This window comes from Schistocerca nitens, chromosome 7 (genome assembly GCF_023898315.1).
Source record: "Schistocerca nitens isolate TAMUIC-IGC-003100 chromosome 7, iqSchNite1.1, whole genome shotgun sequence".
NCBI lineage: Eukaryota > Metazoa > Arthropoda > Insecta > Orthoptera > Acrididae > Schistocerca > Schistocerca nitens.
The window spans coordinates 274,898,951-274,914,257 of NC_064620.1; the positions used below are offsets into that span (position 1 = coordinate 274,898,951).

Below are 15,307 nucleotides of genomic sequence, written 5' to 3' on the forward strand. Positions count from 1 at the left end.
GAAATACTCCTTCAATGCTGTTCTCAGACTGAGTAGAACCAGTGCCAATGCTTTAGACCATGATGGTAAACTGCACGTCAAGGCCATTTTGATGGTACGGCGGAGTCACTCTAGCATTGCATCACTAGCTGGATAGTAGCTTATAGTGGAGAGGTGACTGCAGCTGCACACTAGGAGAAGTTCATTTTAGACTTGACTTACTGATTGTTTTCTGTGATCTTTAGTTATGTCTTGCAGTACACCAAACCTGGAGAATCAAGTGTACAGCAACGCTTTCACAACCAATTCAATGGCTATGTCCTGTAACGCTAAAACCTCTAACCACCTGCTTAAATGATTGATGATAGTAAATAGCACTGTCGACAGAGTATGGTAGTGGTCCTATAATGTCCAAGGTATGTGGAAAATCTGGCAGATCGGGAAATGTACATCAGATGCGAAAACACAAAAAAATGGTTCAAATGGGTCTGAGCACTATGGGACTTAACTTCTGAGGTCATCAGTCCCCTAGAACTTAGAACTACTTAAACCTAACTAACCTAAGGACCGCACACACATCCATGCCTGAGGCAGGATTCGAACCTGCGTCCGTAGCGGTCGTGCGGTTCCAGATCGTAGCGCCTAGAACCGCTCGGCCACTTCGGCGAAAACACACATTACACTTGCAAGTCAGTCACGTATGTGTCCATGCGTGGCAATCTTTCTGCACTCGAAGCCACACAACTCCAGTGGAGACTAACTTAGCTGTTGCTCTGACTCCTGGGTAAGCTAAGTTCTGCAGCATGTCGCAATCCTTTCTACAGGCTTGTTCAGGTATGTAAGATCGCTGCTCCACTCTTGCTACATCACACTAAATACCATCCAGCGCGTCTTGGGCTGGTGCGTACCTCAGCTGACACGCTGTTCGCTGCTCTTGTATGAGACTGAAGAAAAGGGGATTCTCCCATTGCTTTAAAGCTACCTCTGCCCAACGAACAGAGTTTATGCTGGCACAGTTCCGAGACAGGCAATCTACAGCCAGGCTGTCTTTTCCTGCTCACTCCATTTTTGCTGTCGTCGCGTTAGGTTCTTAGAAAAAAAGAACAGTTGCTGTTGACTTTCGGTTGCACTGCTGCTCTCACTGCTGTTTTACTTGCATCTACCACATGTGCCAAGGGGACGTCCAGTCTTGGCTGTCTCAGCGTTGGCCGGCCAGGGTGGCCGAGCGTTTCTAGGAGCTACAGTCTGGAACTGCGCGGCTGCTACGGTCGCAGGTTCGAATCCTGCCTCGGGCATGGATGTGTGTGACGTCCTTAGGTTAGTTCGGTTTAAGTAGTTCTAAGTTCTAGGGTCCTGATGACCTCAGCAGTTAAGTCCCATAGTGCTCAGAGCCATTTGTCTCAGCGTTGTTGCCTGTGCTAGAAGTTTCTTGAGGTCCTGGAAATCTGTTTCGGTACCTAGAGTCCAAGGTACCATATATCCACCTGCAGTGTTCTTGCCGTGAGCGGCTCTTGGATGGCAACTATGTGAGGTAGGTACCTTCAATAATAGTTCAGCATACCTAAGAATCTGTTAAGTCTCTTATAAGTTTTGGGGAGAAGCATCTTACATACTACTTTGATCCACTCTGGCAATTGTGACAATCCTACTGGTGAGACCAAGTATCGCAGGAATTTAAAATTGCATTTTCCCAGTATATTTATTGATTATTATGCCATATTCTTGTAAGTGGTGGAAAATCTGCTGCAGATATGCCGTATGCTGTTCTGCAGTATCCAAAAGAAAAAAAGAAAAAGAAAACGAGAACGTCGTCCATGTAGGAAAAAACAAATGGTAATCCTCTAAGCACTTCATGCTTGAATTGTGGCCAAGTTTTTGCAGCATTCCTGAGACCAAATGGCATAAAATGGTACTGGAACAAGCCAAATGGTGTGGTCACTACTGTTTTCTAAATGTCGGCTGAGGCCATGGGAATTTATGAATACGCTTTGGCACGGACTGTTACAATGAATACTTTTGTGTTACTGATATTGATGCTAAAATCAGTTTCATTTGGTACAGGATAATGGTCTGGAAGTGTGCTTCTGTTAAGTACTCCATAACCTCCATATATTTTGCATATATTATCCTTTTTACAAATCATGTGGATTGGTGAAGCCCACTGACTAATCATCCTGGTCGCGATACCTGCTTTGAGCAGTTCGTCGAATCTGCTTGCGCTGCAAGTAATTTCTCTCAATGCAGATACCACAAGGCAGACTTCAACGAACTGTACTTGTGTCACACGGATATGATGTGAGTACTGTGTTAGCATTCTATGATGTTACAAAAGGGTTAGGTGAGTACTGAAAGGTCTAGAAGTAGAGTATGAAAATGAGACATCTCTGGTGACGTCATGCGTTTTTGTATTGCACAAGACACATTATAATGCCTGGAGGTCTTCTTGTGTGACCCACCTGTGCACCTCATGTAGTTGCGGGAAAGGAAATGATTCAATATACCCCATCATGGATGACGCAAGGATGTAACCAGGATTCTGTCAAAGGAGAGGTTCAGTTTATTAAAGAGGACCTTAACAAGGCTCAGGTTTTTCATTGTATTCTGAAACTAGATTAATTTATTTATAAATTTTATGTACATAATTTGCTTTCAGGAAGCCTTCATACAAACGGTATTTGGTCTAAAACATTAAGCAGAAAAAGCCTTTCTTAAAAAATATAACATAACAAGAAAAACCCAAATGCACAATTACATATTTCTTTTCTAAAATAAAGAACAACTGCCTGCTTTAAGAGTCTACACCATTTTTTTTCTTTTCTCAGACTTAGGTTAATTCTGTTCCTTGCAAGATAATTTTGGTTTATTACAAAGTGGAGCATTGTGAATATAAGTTTATAAAACTATGACAAATCGAAAGATACCTGACTGTTTCCGGTTGAGGAGACATGGTTCTGAAGCACATATGAGTAAACGTCTTTATGTGCATTTATGCACTTACATGTAGTGTCTATATGTGACAGAGACTGGAGACACGCTTTTGAATCACAGTATAAGTAAATATTTTTATGTACATATGTACATATATATACATACGTGTATAAATACACATAAACATGTTGATTCATAGTCTGCTTCAAAACCATGTATCCACTACTTGGCACAGTACATTAGTTTCCTATTTGTCTTAGCTCTGTAAAACTATATTCACAATGTACCACTTTGTTATACACCTTTGTAATCTTATCAGGACCAGAATTAACCTAAATCAGAGATACAAAAAAAATTAATGTAGACTGTTGGACCTGAAGATGGGTCCACAGGATTGAAAATGCATCGAGCATTGAAAAAAAATCACGATTGTGACTGAAGATGGTTGTTCTTTATTTTACAAAGTAATACAATCACAGAAGAAACACTGAAAATTGTGAATGAAGTTCAGTGAAATATTTCTTTATTTTGGCGGAATGATAACTTCACTTAGTTGCCAAACAAATTAAAATTCAAATATAGTGTATTGCTTCATTGCTAACAAAAAACAGCTCAGTCTCCTAATGTAGGGCTCATTATCGCAGAGCAGAAGAATATTAATGTTGGGTTGAATAACTTATAAACTCAAATGGGTTCTAATCTTATTTGACAACAGCAGTTTTTCTCCTACAGTCGTGTATTTAAATTTACTACTTATGTGCAACCAAGTCAGAATTTCTTCAGCACATCAACACATCCGAAGTTCCTCAATACCGTCTGAAATTTTATTAAAGTATCTTTCATTTCGTCAAAACTCTTCAGTTTCCTTAAATGATCAAGAACATTTCTAAACTCACTATTTCAACAGTCATCTTGAAACCATTGCAACCAAATTTATTTATAAAACATAGCAGAATAAACAGGTACTGTGAGCTACAGTTTTCTAATCTTAACACTGGTTCATGCTTTAATTTCAACTCCACTTCCAATGTATGCAACCTTGTAAATGGGCTTGCCTTCAACCACGATAATATAGTTACACAATCTTTGATGCCATAAAATTCTCTACGATGTATGACATACATTGTCTTTATATGCCGTTTATTTACAAGTATGTTAGAGTTATGTTCCAAGGATATTATGAATAGACATTTCACCATAGAATATCTTTCTTGTAGTAAAATTTGAAGACATGATATATTGCAGTTCCACATGCGAGCCATCACTATGCATAAAAATGTAGTACAAAATGACCATCGCTAGCTACCTTCCAATGTAAATATGGCCTCCAGTGTCAAGGCTCTGCAAAGAGGCTTGCCTTCGATGCACCTGGTTTCATTTAAGCATAGAGTCTGCATCTTTATGGAAAATGGGATCTGTCAGGTGAGAAAGGATTTTAGAAGGAATTGCCTCTGGCCTATAGTAAGGGTCTAATCAAGGCACTTGCCTAAAATAAAAATGGGAAACCACAGTACACCATATCCATTGTTGTTGGTGGATGTATTAGAACCACCTCGCCAGGTATTGCTAGCTCAATACCTCAAGGTGCAGAGCGATCCTGTTTGGTGGAGAATGTCAAAAAATTGGTTATTTTAGAGTAAATCTGTGAGAGGCGCTGCATGAGGTATAGACTGTGTGCTCCTCATAGTTTTGACAAATACCGACACAGTGAGCACCTATCGGCACTGCAGCTGGTCAGTGGACTCCAGGTCATAATAAGAGCATTTACGTTTCGATCGAGGAAGTTTTACTTAAGACTGAGATGTGTAACTGTGGTAAGTCTGTAAAAATCCCTTCAAAATTCTTTTCAGCATCATGATTGCACCTGAGAAAAGCAAAAACGAAAAGCCTGGTTATATGAGAGTGAATTACATCATCTTAAGGAAACCTTCAGAAGAAACGGCTACAGCGAGAAACTAATAGAAAGAGCTTTGAGGAACAATAAGAAGAGAGGAGGAGAGAGACTAGAAGAGGCCTACACAAGAGGTTGTGCATTCCTGCCATATGCGGGACCACCAACGGCGAAGATAGCAAAAATCCTTAAGAAGCACCAAGTGAAGATCGTCTTTCACACAGCAAAGAAAATCAAGGATATTCTTGGATCGAGCATAGACCCACTAGGACTACTGACACTGGGTGTTTATAGAACTGGATGCGAATATGGAATGCAATATTAAGGGCAGACGCAACGTTGCATTACACAAAGCCACATGGAACATATAAGAAATGTGCGTCTTGGACAGGTTGACAAGTCTGCAGTGGCAGAACACATCATCAACGAAAAGCATACCTTCGAATTTGAAGAAACAAAAAAGTTATGCAGCTCCAGTTGATTTTGGGATTCAGCGATAAAAGAAGAGATTCGTCTGCACGCAAATTTAATTAATCGAGACAGTGGTTACCATTTCAGTACATCTTGGGGTCCTGCAATTAGGAAAATTCGGCTAGAACGCTCTGGTCCGAAAGGGGACCGCGGCCAGCACTGATATGAACAGACACCTTCAATTGACGCCCACAAGCGCTCCCCCCCCCCCCCTCTCGGTGGTGGCGCCAAGCACCCTGTGCGATTCCGCTGGCATGTGTTTGCTCGGCGGCCGGAATCTGATAGCAGTCCAGCGACTACAAAGGCGCGACCCCCCCCCCCCCCCCTCCCGCTCAGGCAGGGAGGTGAGCAGATCACTGCACGCTAAGCGTTCACTAGCTACCCTCACTGTCGCTTCCCGGCATGCCTGAACGAAGTGGAAAGGGAGGCAAAGCCACAGCCCTGCTGCAGTTGCTGGGAATCATGCTCGGCACATCAGAAGATGCGGGATGCAAGAAGAAGAAGACAACGGAACGGAAGGAGCAGTGCTTTCTCTGCCAGGAACTTGGCCACGTTGCCAAGTACTGCCAGAACCAAGTTGCATGCCTTTGGTGTGCGCAAGCACACGATTCGCGCCACTGTACGAAGAAGGACGCCACACGCAGCTGTGCCAACTGTGGCAGTGCTCACGCAGCGAATTACCAAGGCTGCAGTTATATCAAGAACTGGATTCGTGGTGTGAAGACGAGATGGAGACGCAAGACCACCAAGAAGGCGGATACAACGGCGGCCGCTGCGTCGTCGCCACCCCCCGCCCTCGGCGGATCCGGGATGGTCGTTGCCGCGGCTGTTCCACCTGATGCAGTCAGCGATGCGTGCGCCAGGGTCCGCGCCGCTGCCGAAGGAGAAATTGCTGCCCTGAAAGCCCCAATGGAGGAAGAGAGAGCGGCACTCCAAACCGAACTGGCGGAGGTTCAGCATCGGGTCCACAGTCTCCGTGATGCACTGGCCAGCCAGCACCACCCAGCACAGAAGGACGCCGACACGCAGACTGCCGCCTCTGTGGAGCCTGTAGCAATACAGGAAGCCACGGGGATGGTAACACAAGACGCCGCTGTCCAGATAGCTGTTGCGGCGAAGACCAAGGCAACCCAGGTCATTACAGAGGAGTCTCCATGCCCCCACTCCAAGATGCAGCTGCAAAAGTTAGTGTTCGTTCGTTTGCACACTCTCAGGTCTTTCAGCACCCATCCTCCTCTCACTCCTGCTGAGTGGGAAGGTCTCGTCGTCTCGATAGAACAAGCGAAGAGAGAGAGCATCCCGACACTTCCCCTGAAGATGATGGATATGCAATCCATTGAAATGTTGCGACTAGAAGACGACGCCACTCCGCTGATAACCCGTGAAGATTTCATAGCTAAGGTTGGTTATTTTATCCAACGAATGTTTGCACAACTTTTGATATGTGTTGTGTTGATTGTGGTCGAGAAAATAGTAAGAAAACCAAATGAACTAAACATGTAAATCTATCTTTTATTTTGATAATACTTCACTAGGAATTATTGAGTGTGATAACGAAAGATAAATGGATCATTTGTCTTAGCTGTAATGTTTTCAACTACCAATAAGTAAACTAGTTATATAAGCTAGTTAACTATTGTTAACATTTAATCGTTTTCTCTTCTTTGAACCATACATGTATAAAACTGAGTGTGTGTTTTGACTTAAAAGTCAGGGTAGTTTTGCGGTTTTCGGCATTTCGCATATCATCAATAGCATAAGAGATAAATGAGGCAATTTAAAGATGTTTTCGTGCTTAAACATTATGTTTAAATGTTACATTGAAAAAATTTAAAAACTGTATGTCATAGAAAATTGGTATGTTTAGGTGTACAAAAAGAAGTTTTACTAAATATGCACCATGAGACTTTAAATATGCCATTTTGAACATATGCCATATCTCTCCCAGATTTACCATACATTGTTTACAAATAAAATAAAATGCAACAGAGTAAAAGATGGAATTCTGGTAATTCATTTTAAGATGTAATTGTTTCAAGAATTCGTGGCTTCAGTTATTACAATATTACAGGAGTGTAAATAGATTTTGGACTAAAGCAGGTGACTGATTAGCATGCAGCCAGCTTGAACAAATTTAAGCAGTTTGCAGAAAAAAATCTTTTAGAAACGAACGAATTATAGATCATATAAATCTAAATATATTTTATGCACTGAGTTTAGTTTAATGTTAATTGCAATTATATTTTCAACTATGCTGCCTTGCTAACTATCGAAATATTTCAGCGTCTAAGTTCTATCAGTCTCCAAATATCGACATGAGTGTTAACAATAAACCACTACAGATGGGTAATTAGGCTACTATAGTGGTGCATACATACTTTAAATTTATCGTAATGGCAGTGGACAAATCAAAGTTGGTTTTTCTTCTTTCTTGTTACAAACTTATCCAAAATTGGAAACTATCAGAACTGCACACAGAACAAAAATTATAAAAGGCAGCACCGATATTAAATTAAACTGCAAGTAAAAACTGAAATGATTAACAAAACAAAAACTGAGCTCAGATAATGCCAACATTATGCAATAGTTGGTCTTGGTTAAAAGTAGGTGTAGGCGAAAGCCAATAGTGCTATTGATAGTTTAAATCTATTAAATCTATCGATAGTCTTGTTGCATAACGATAATGGGTATGCCTTATTCGTCATATGACTGAAAATCAAAATACAAGGGGCGATCAAAAAGTTTCCTTTCGAAGGCCACACAACCCAAAATCTGTATGTCACACACTCAAAATGGTCGTGGGTATTTAGGAAATCATCCTAGTGATGTACCAAATTGAAGATAGCGGTTTGGTGAAACAATAGTATCCTGCTACATGAAGAAGTTCGTAAACGGCTTCTGCATATGCTTGTCCAACAGGAATCGTCAACCTTTCAAGGCCTTTTTATAGGGGAAGACATGGTAATCCCATGAGGAGACATCAGGACAAAAGGGTGGGTGCCCAATGTCTCCCTCTAGAGCTGCCTAAATTCTTTAAGATATTAGCAGTATGGGGATGCATGTTGTCGTGAAGCAGCAGCACCCCTTGTTAAGCTATTCCCCAGTGATACTTTTCGATAGACATGCTGTTCCATACACTTTCTTCATTCCCCGATGGATATCTGCCAGTATCTGTCGTTCTGCAGCTAAGAAAAGAATACCATCGCATCGGTAGTGTTTGAACGCATTTTTAATAACGTCGTCATGGTTCACATTCCGCATTTACCATACACACCTCGAAAAAACACGACTGCCAGACTAATCCCTTGCTGACATGTCAGTTCCTGGCATAGGGCTCTGTATTGTGTGTCGATTACCGTCATTTTCATCATCATTGACACGCAAGTTGCTGAAGGGGATATCCTGGCAAATAAATGCCATATGATCATTTCAGTGCTTATATACCTGCTTTGGAGTCGTGATACATTGCATATAACTGCAGCCATTCCATCAAATGAAAACTTTTTGATCGCCCCTTACATCTCCCAATTTCATTACATGGCAAGTAGGTCATGTGTAATTTCATGGGGGGGGGGGGGGGGTGTAGCTGGACCCCTTGGAATTCCCCTTTGGTTGGTTAGGTCCATTGAAGACGCGGTAGTGGCGCGGGGCATATTCATATTCGTGCGGTTGACCACTGCCATGTCGCAGTGTGTTAGCTGTAATGCCATAAGCCGATAATAACGTAAAAAGTCCGATCCGGTTATGTGATCAGGAACACCTGCTATCACAAAAGTCCCTATTGGGTGGAAGCTTGAACATAGGTGTAGAGTTAATCTTTTTTTGTCGTAGGTAGCGATCCTCGAATTATGGCCGCAGTAAGTAAATGTTTCATTGCTGCAGTCAGTGTGTCACTGACACCTCTTGGTCAGACACTAACTTCCAAACCCATATCGATAAGGAATTAGTTACCTGATAAGTGTTCCTATTAAAACTTTTCCACTACATTGTACTCCCTCCTTGCATATTTACATCTATCATACCATTTTGTGGCAAATTGAAGGTCATGGATTGTGATCAAGGGCCAAGTGGTAAGTCTTGTTCCATTCCGATTCCGATGTCCAGTGTTTGTGTCAACATATCCATCGTTTTCGACGATGTATTTCCCTGTCATCCTTTGCTTCTTTTTCTTTTCAGGGCCACCATTCTGGCAACGCTAACTTGTTCTAGCGTACACAATAAATACCGGCCAGTTTTCGGCAACTCGCTTTATTCCAAGAAGCATAGCAAAAGGCAAAACAGATTAAAGTAAACATCAAGAAAGCAAGGATGTTCAAACATATGCTGTAATTTGGTATTTATTTCATTTTTTCTACGTGAAAGAAATAATTCTACCAGTTTACACCAATGTAACTTTTTACGCACAATGTAGCTAGGCCTTGAAATGATGAACCTTGCGAGACTTCATTAACATCGGTAGCTGAAGCTGTTTGTGAAATATTTTAAGTTTCCTTCAAATCACCAATTCTTACCGTCCTGATTACTTTCAAGCAATTAAATATCTTTTAGAAAACTAGGCTTCACGCTGGTTAAATAGATACCCCATTTATTCATTTACGACCCTTCATTTGGCTATCAAATACTGAACAAAACTTATTGTATAATTTTTTAGGAGCCTTGTTATCGCCCCGATCAAACATTCCACCAACAAAGATATATTTTATCATTGAAACACCCTTCATCAAATTTTATTTGAAATTAGTGTACAATAGGTCAGGTATCTTCACATAATACACACACACACACACACACACAGTCTAAAAAACCCCTACTTTTTGTTGTAAAAGTTCAATTGCGCTTTATACAAGCCTCATATCATTTATGCTTTATTAGTGCTTTCTGTTATGCCTCTTCTCTCGTAAAGGTCCACATGCACTCCTCTGACTCAACAAAGTCGCTAATTCGACAGTTTGTTGAATTGTCTACTTAATTTCGTCCCGCACTCATACAATCGCAACGAAAAATCAGAGTTAGTGACATAAAAATGAGCTAGCGCCGCGCAGTGCTGTGACGATACGTTTCAGCTGGCATGAAACACTGTTTCTTCTGCTACCGACACAACCACTAGGCACGCCCCGATATTTTCTTCTACAAAGCACAACTGTAGCAAATGTCCTCCATTTAGTAGTTGCCAGAAAAATTGTTGGAAAAAATATCGCAATGTTAGTGCATACATGGGTTAAAGAATTGTTAAGTAACAAACTGCACAGTTTTCCACAAAAAAGGGAAATCTTGAGCCTGTGCAGATTTCCTACGCTTGTCATGTTCAAAACAAGGCATATCTTCGCCCCTGATATGTAGCTTTCTTGTGCTGTAATGGTGACGCTGAGGTTGACGACGTATCAGGGGCGTGGAAGCAGTGTTTAAGACTTATTATTTAAGATTTGCACCTACAATGAACTGTGAGTATCTTGCTCTACGAAGAAACGTTTGAGCTGTGTGTTTTCTTTCATCTTATTGTGTTTATATTTTCATTTAATCCGATATTGGGGAAGAATTGTGTTAAAGAAAGTGAACACCATTCCAAAGAAATAATGCTTACCTTCAGCGCCTGTAAGTTATACAGTTTTCCGTACAGTTTGTGATGTGTTGACAGTCGGACAGAAGTTTGTGTAAGTCACGAGAGACTTATTGCTTGTGATAAATGTTTCTTATATTGCGTTTTGATTTTTATGATCTAGAGAAACTTTAAAGTTAGTCAGTGTGAGAACATATTTTAGTCCATTCAGTGATGGAAGTGGAAGGGCATTCAAACTGTTTGATGGCGAGCAGACTGAAATAATTATCAGGCTTTTTAAAGACACCAATGTGAAACATTTATTTGCGTGTATTATTTGCAGTAATTCATCTTACTTGATGTAACGGAAGGAATGCTCAATAAATGCACTCATTCCTTTTCAAAATCCTGTTTTCATTTCATGGACAGATCCTTCGTATGTGATTGTTTACATGCCTTATAGTTGTAGGAAGTTACATAATTTGTAGAGAATTGTTAATGTGGCAGTGACTGAAAATGCATTTAATATCTGTTACGTGTTTTCAATTAGATGAGTTCAGGGAAGTTGTGATTGATAATTTTTTAGTATGTTAGTTTGATGAATAATCTAAGTTACAAACTAAAGAGAAAGTCATGAGAAAGGAGTATAGCAGTAGACTTAGAAGATGTTCAGTTCGTGATTTGTCACTTTCTGCTTAAATTTGCCATGAATTCATGAACAGACCACATACAGTAATGAGATAAAGTATGTGAGTATCAATGAGAGCAATTTTTAAAGTGTCGAGTACTTTGAAAAATTGAAGTGTGAATAATGACAACAGTATTAAGATTATGCTAATGATTCTTAAAAAAACTGTACAGAACATACTTAAATTTAATAGAAGTTCTTGAACAAGGCATCTATATTGATGTAGGTATCCTAATAGCCCTATTACTTTTAAAAGTAACAGGTTGATCTGATAAAGACCGATTTACAAAGGAAATAAAACAAATGTCACACAATAAAGGAAAAAAATCCTGAACTGCACCCCTTTTTTCAAATTGTTTCAATAATCATATTCATTGATTGTGTATATGTTACATGTAGGAGAACTATCAGGGATGTCACAGGAGTCATTGTGTACATTAATAGCAGACCAGCAAATCATCAAAATTTAATTTGTACACTGTGTTGCTGCTTCCTTGGCTAATTCAAATATCTGCTGTTTCGGTACTATTTGTAGCTTAACATTTATCTCATTTCATTGGTATTTATCAAAGAAAATAGTTGTAGTATTTGTAGTAGTCCCCATGTCGGTATGTGCATAGTCCTGTTTACTAATATTATTGTTCACCCTACTGCTTTGCAGTGAACTCTTATTTTCAGTGTTAATCTCAGAACTTTTCAATCCTTGAATCTAGACGTACAGATAAATTATAGAAAGAGTGGGTGAAATTGTATGTTCTTAATTTTCTTTGGAATTCGCAGGGATTTCAAATTTCTTGCTTCATGTTGGATGGGGCCTTGTTGAATACCTTTGTGTCCCAGCTAATACACCCACTTTGAATCCTACACAAGGAAGCAAAGTCTACATGAAAAGGATTTTTTTGTGTCTTGTAACTACCGATCACAGTTCAGCTGGAAGTGATTTCTATTGGAAGCAACATATACCAACAAGGAGTAAATGTCTGGGGTAATGAATTTCAGAATTCCAATATCCTTAAAAAAGAGCTGCGTGTGATTTGTGGTTGGTTCTTTAAACAGTATTTTTAGTTCTCACTTCCGCTGAACAAATTATATATTATTTATTTATTTACTTGTACCATTTGGTACAATAGTATCAGACATGTCGGAAACAAATATAAAATATTTACAAAGCAGGACAACTTAAGGTGAGGATAGGTTAGGAAATGTGCTGCTTTAGACGCATTTCTCCAGAAGATGCTTCCATATAATAATTGAGTGAAAATATTCTAAATAAGCGGACACATTGTGTTTAGGTTAACAAAATGACAAGTACGTCTAGGGCCAAAGCTAACTTTTTGGTTAGTTTAAATGTTGGCTCCATTTTAACCTGTTATCCTACTGGACCCCAAGTATTTTTCCTTGTGTCATGTAATTTATTATTGTTAGTTTCTACTTATGGTGCTTGCAGCTCACTTTTGCTTGTTTAAAACAGCATAATATTAGTCTTTCTGAGAATAAAACACTGTTTGCTGTAGGCTTGTTTGGTTGTGATCACATCTGTGTCTGTTGAAGTTGTTGTTGGACTCGTGCTCAGTATGCTTGTGTCGTTTGATCATTGCAGGTTTTGAACCATCCTTCCAACACCACTGGAAGATCATTTGTGAATGTTAAGGATGGGGGTAGGCCAAGTATCTTCCCGTGTGGGACCACACATGCAATGTTCCCTCGTTGTTAAGTTAAATTTCATGCCTGTGACAATCTGTCAGTGTTGCCATCAGAATTCTGTTTTGAAGCGAAATCACATCATACAAAATGGATGTCATTAGTGCCATAGGACGTAACACTTTATCAGAAAGAATTTTGTGATCCATACATTGAATGAGTTTGCTAGAGTTGCATAATATACTAACAGGATAACTTTTTCTGTTTAGCTCTGCAAAGACTTAGGTTTGAGGTCGTGCACTGCTTTCCCCTGTGAAGAATGAAAGCCAGCCTGAGAGATGGTTAACAAGTTTTGGAAATGTAATGAGTTAGACAAGAAACAAGCAAAAATAGCAACACAAACGAAATTGCCCATGGCAGAAACAGCGGCGCATTGAAATTATTTGTATGAAGGTGGTGTGTACTAACAACAGGCATTAGTTTCAGGAATATAACCCCTTATGAGATTACCAATTTACTAAACCACCAAAACGAAGTGATGCTTTCAACTATGATTATGTGTGTAGAGCAGGATATTAAAATTTTGTTGTTGGCTTGATAGGGCTACCAATAAGCTATCTTTGTAATCAGTTGATGACTCGGCATCTATTTCCTGGCAGACTTAAATGGGCTGAAGTAACAGCCATCTGTAAAATTGGAGAGAAGCAAACAACCTCTAATTAATGGCCTATTTCACTTCTTCCAGTCTTCACAAAAATTTCTGGGAGTGTACCCTGTGATACAGTACAATTCATTTTTCTGTACAGAATGTGTTAACTGCCTCTCATATTGAATATTATACTGTATGTGTTGAAGAGCCCTTTTTAATTATCCTGGTATTTTTAAACTCAGTTCCCAGTACATTTACTGCTTAATGGTTTTTGTTGTTTACAATAAAAAATCAGTTTCTAATGAATTGTGATCTATACATTTACAAAAGACAAAAAATAATTTTCATTTATATTTTGCTTCCATGTCTAGGTTTCAGAGAGAGTTATGTGTGCTTGTGCATATGCACATTTCACATCTAAGCCAAATAGAGAAATTAAGATTTCTCAACAAGTCAAAATAAATTTGAAACATGTCTAATTTTTCACTCTTTTTACAAGTTATCTGAGCATCTATACACCAAGATTAAAAATTGCTTTTAGCTACATGACAGGTAGCAGTTTTTGTCATAAAGCTGCATGACAGTTAGGCCTAATAATGTATTGTAAGCAGGATTGTGTGTTGTCATAAATAGGTAACCATTTGCTTTGAAAATTATTACACCATGAGATAAATATTAGGGGACCAATGGGAGGTAAACAGCAACTCTTTTCAAAGTTGCAGCTTTTGTTTTTGTTGTTGTTTCGTCTCCTACCTTCCAAACTTCACAGAAGCTCTCCTGCAAAACTCTGCAGAACTTCATTCTGAACACATCTTGGTGCTTTTGCAGGGGATACTGGGACAAATGTAGAGGAAACAAGTGCTGACTCTTTCTCACAGAGCAAGCAGCACTCTGGAATCAATATTGTACTCACACTATCTATTGCAGTGCTATGACATGTTGTATTGTTCAGTAGCTAAGGTTGGAAACCTTCCATATTGGCCCAGAGTCGTCAGACTTGCAGTAATTCCATCAGTCCCAGAAAAGGACCAGATAACTTAGTTTGGGTAGCAAGTAGCATAAGCGTGGATACAATTAAGCAATGTGATGATAATTTATTTCTAATTCGGAGCACAGATTAAGTTTTAACTATTTGCTTGTATTTTTTTAACATGTACTTTGACTTTTTCATCACTGAAGGTTCTCCTTGTTTAAGTGATCTGCTGAACACAGTGAATGGTTGAATATATGAACGAAATGCTAATCTAAATCTGTGTGAACATAATGTGTTTCTTTAGATTTTCCTTTCTATACATTTAATAGACATTGCTGTAAAGGAAAAAAATTCAAAAAGTTTTGATGCTATATCAAAATACAAAAACATAGCATCTTCTGTCCACAACTTACATCAGTGTTGCACAGAAGGTGACTTAAGTATGCAACCATTAAAATGTTTCACCACCTCCCTTGTGACTTGTAGTTCCAGTATGTAATGAAAGTTTTAAAAACAAATGGAAATATTTCCTGTCTGACAAATACACCTAC

The 15,307-nt window shown here is 39.4% G+C and overlaps 1 protein-coding gene across 1 annotated transcript in view; it reads left to right on the plus strand.

Moving 5' to 3' along the window:
• The first annotated feature begins 10,626 nt into the window (after positions 1-10,626).
• LOC126195409 (gastrula zinc finger protein XlCGF57.1-like) overlaps positions 10,627-15,307 on the plus strand; it is a 135,243-nt gene continuing 130,562 nt past the window's right edge. Inside the window, exon 1 of the mRNA XM_049934006.1 lies at positions 10,627-10,710. The gene's annotated coding sequence lies outside the window, so the exon portion shown is untranslated. The remainder of the gene's footprint in view (positions 10,711-15,307) is intronic.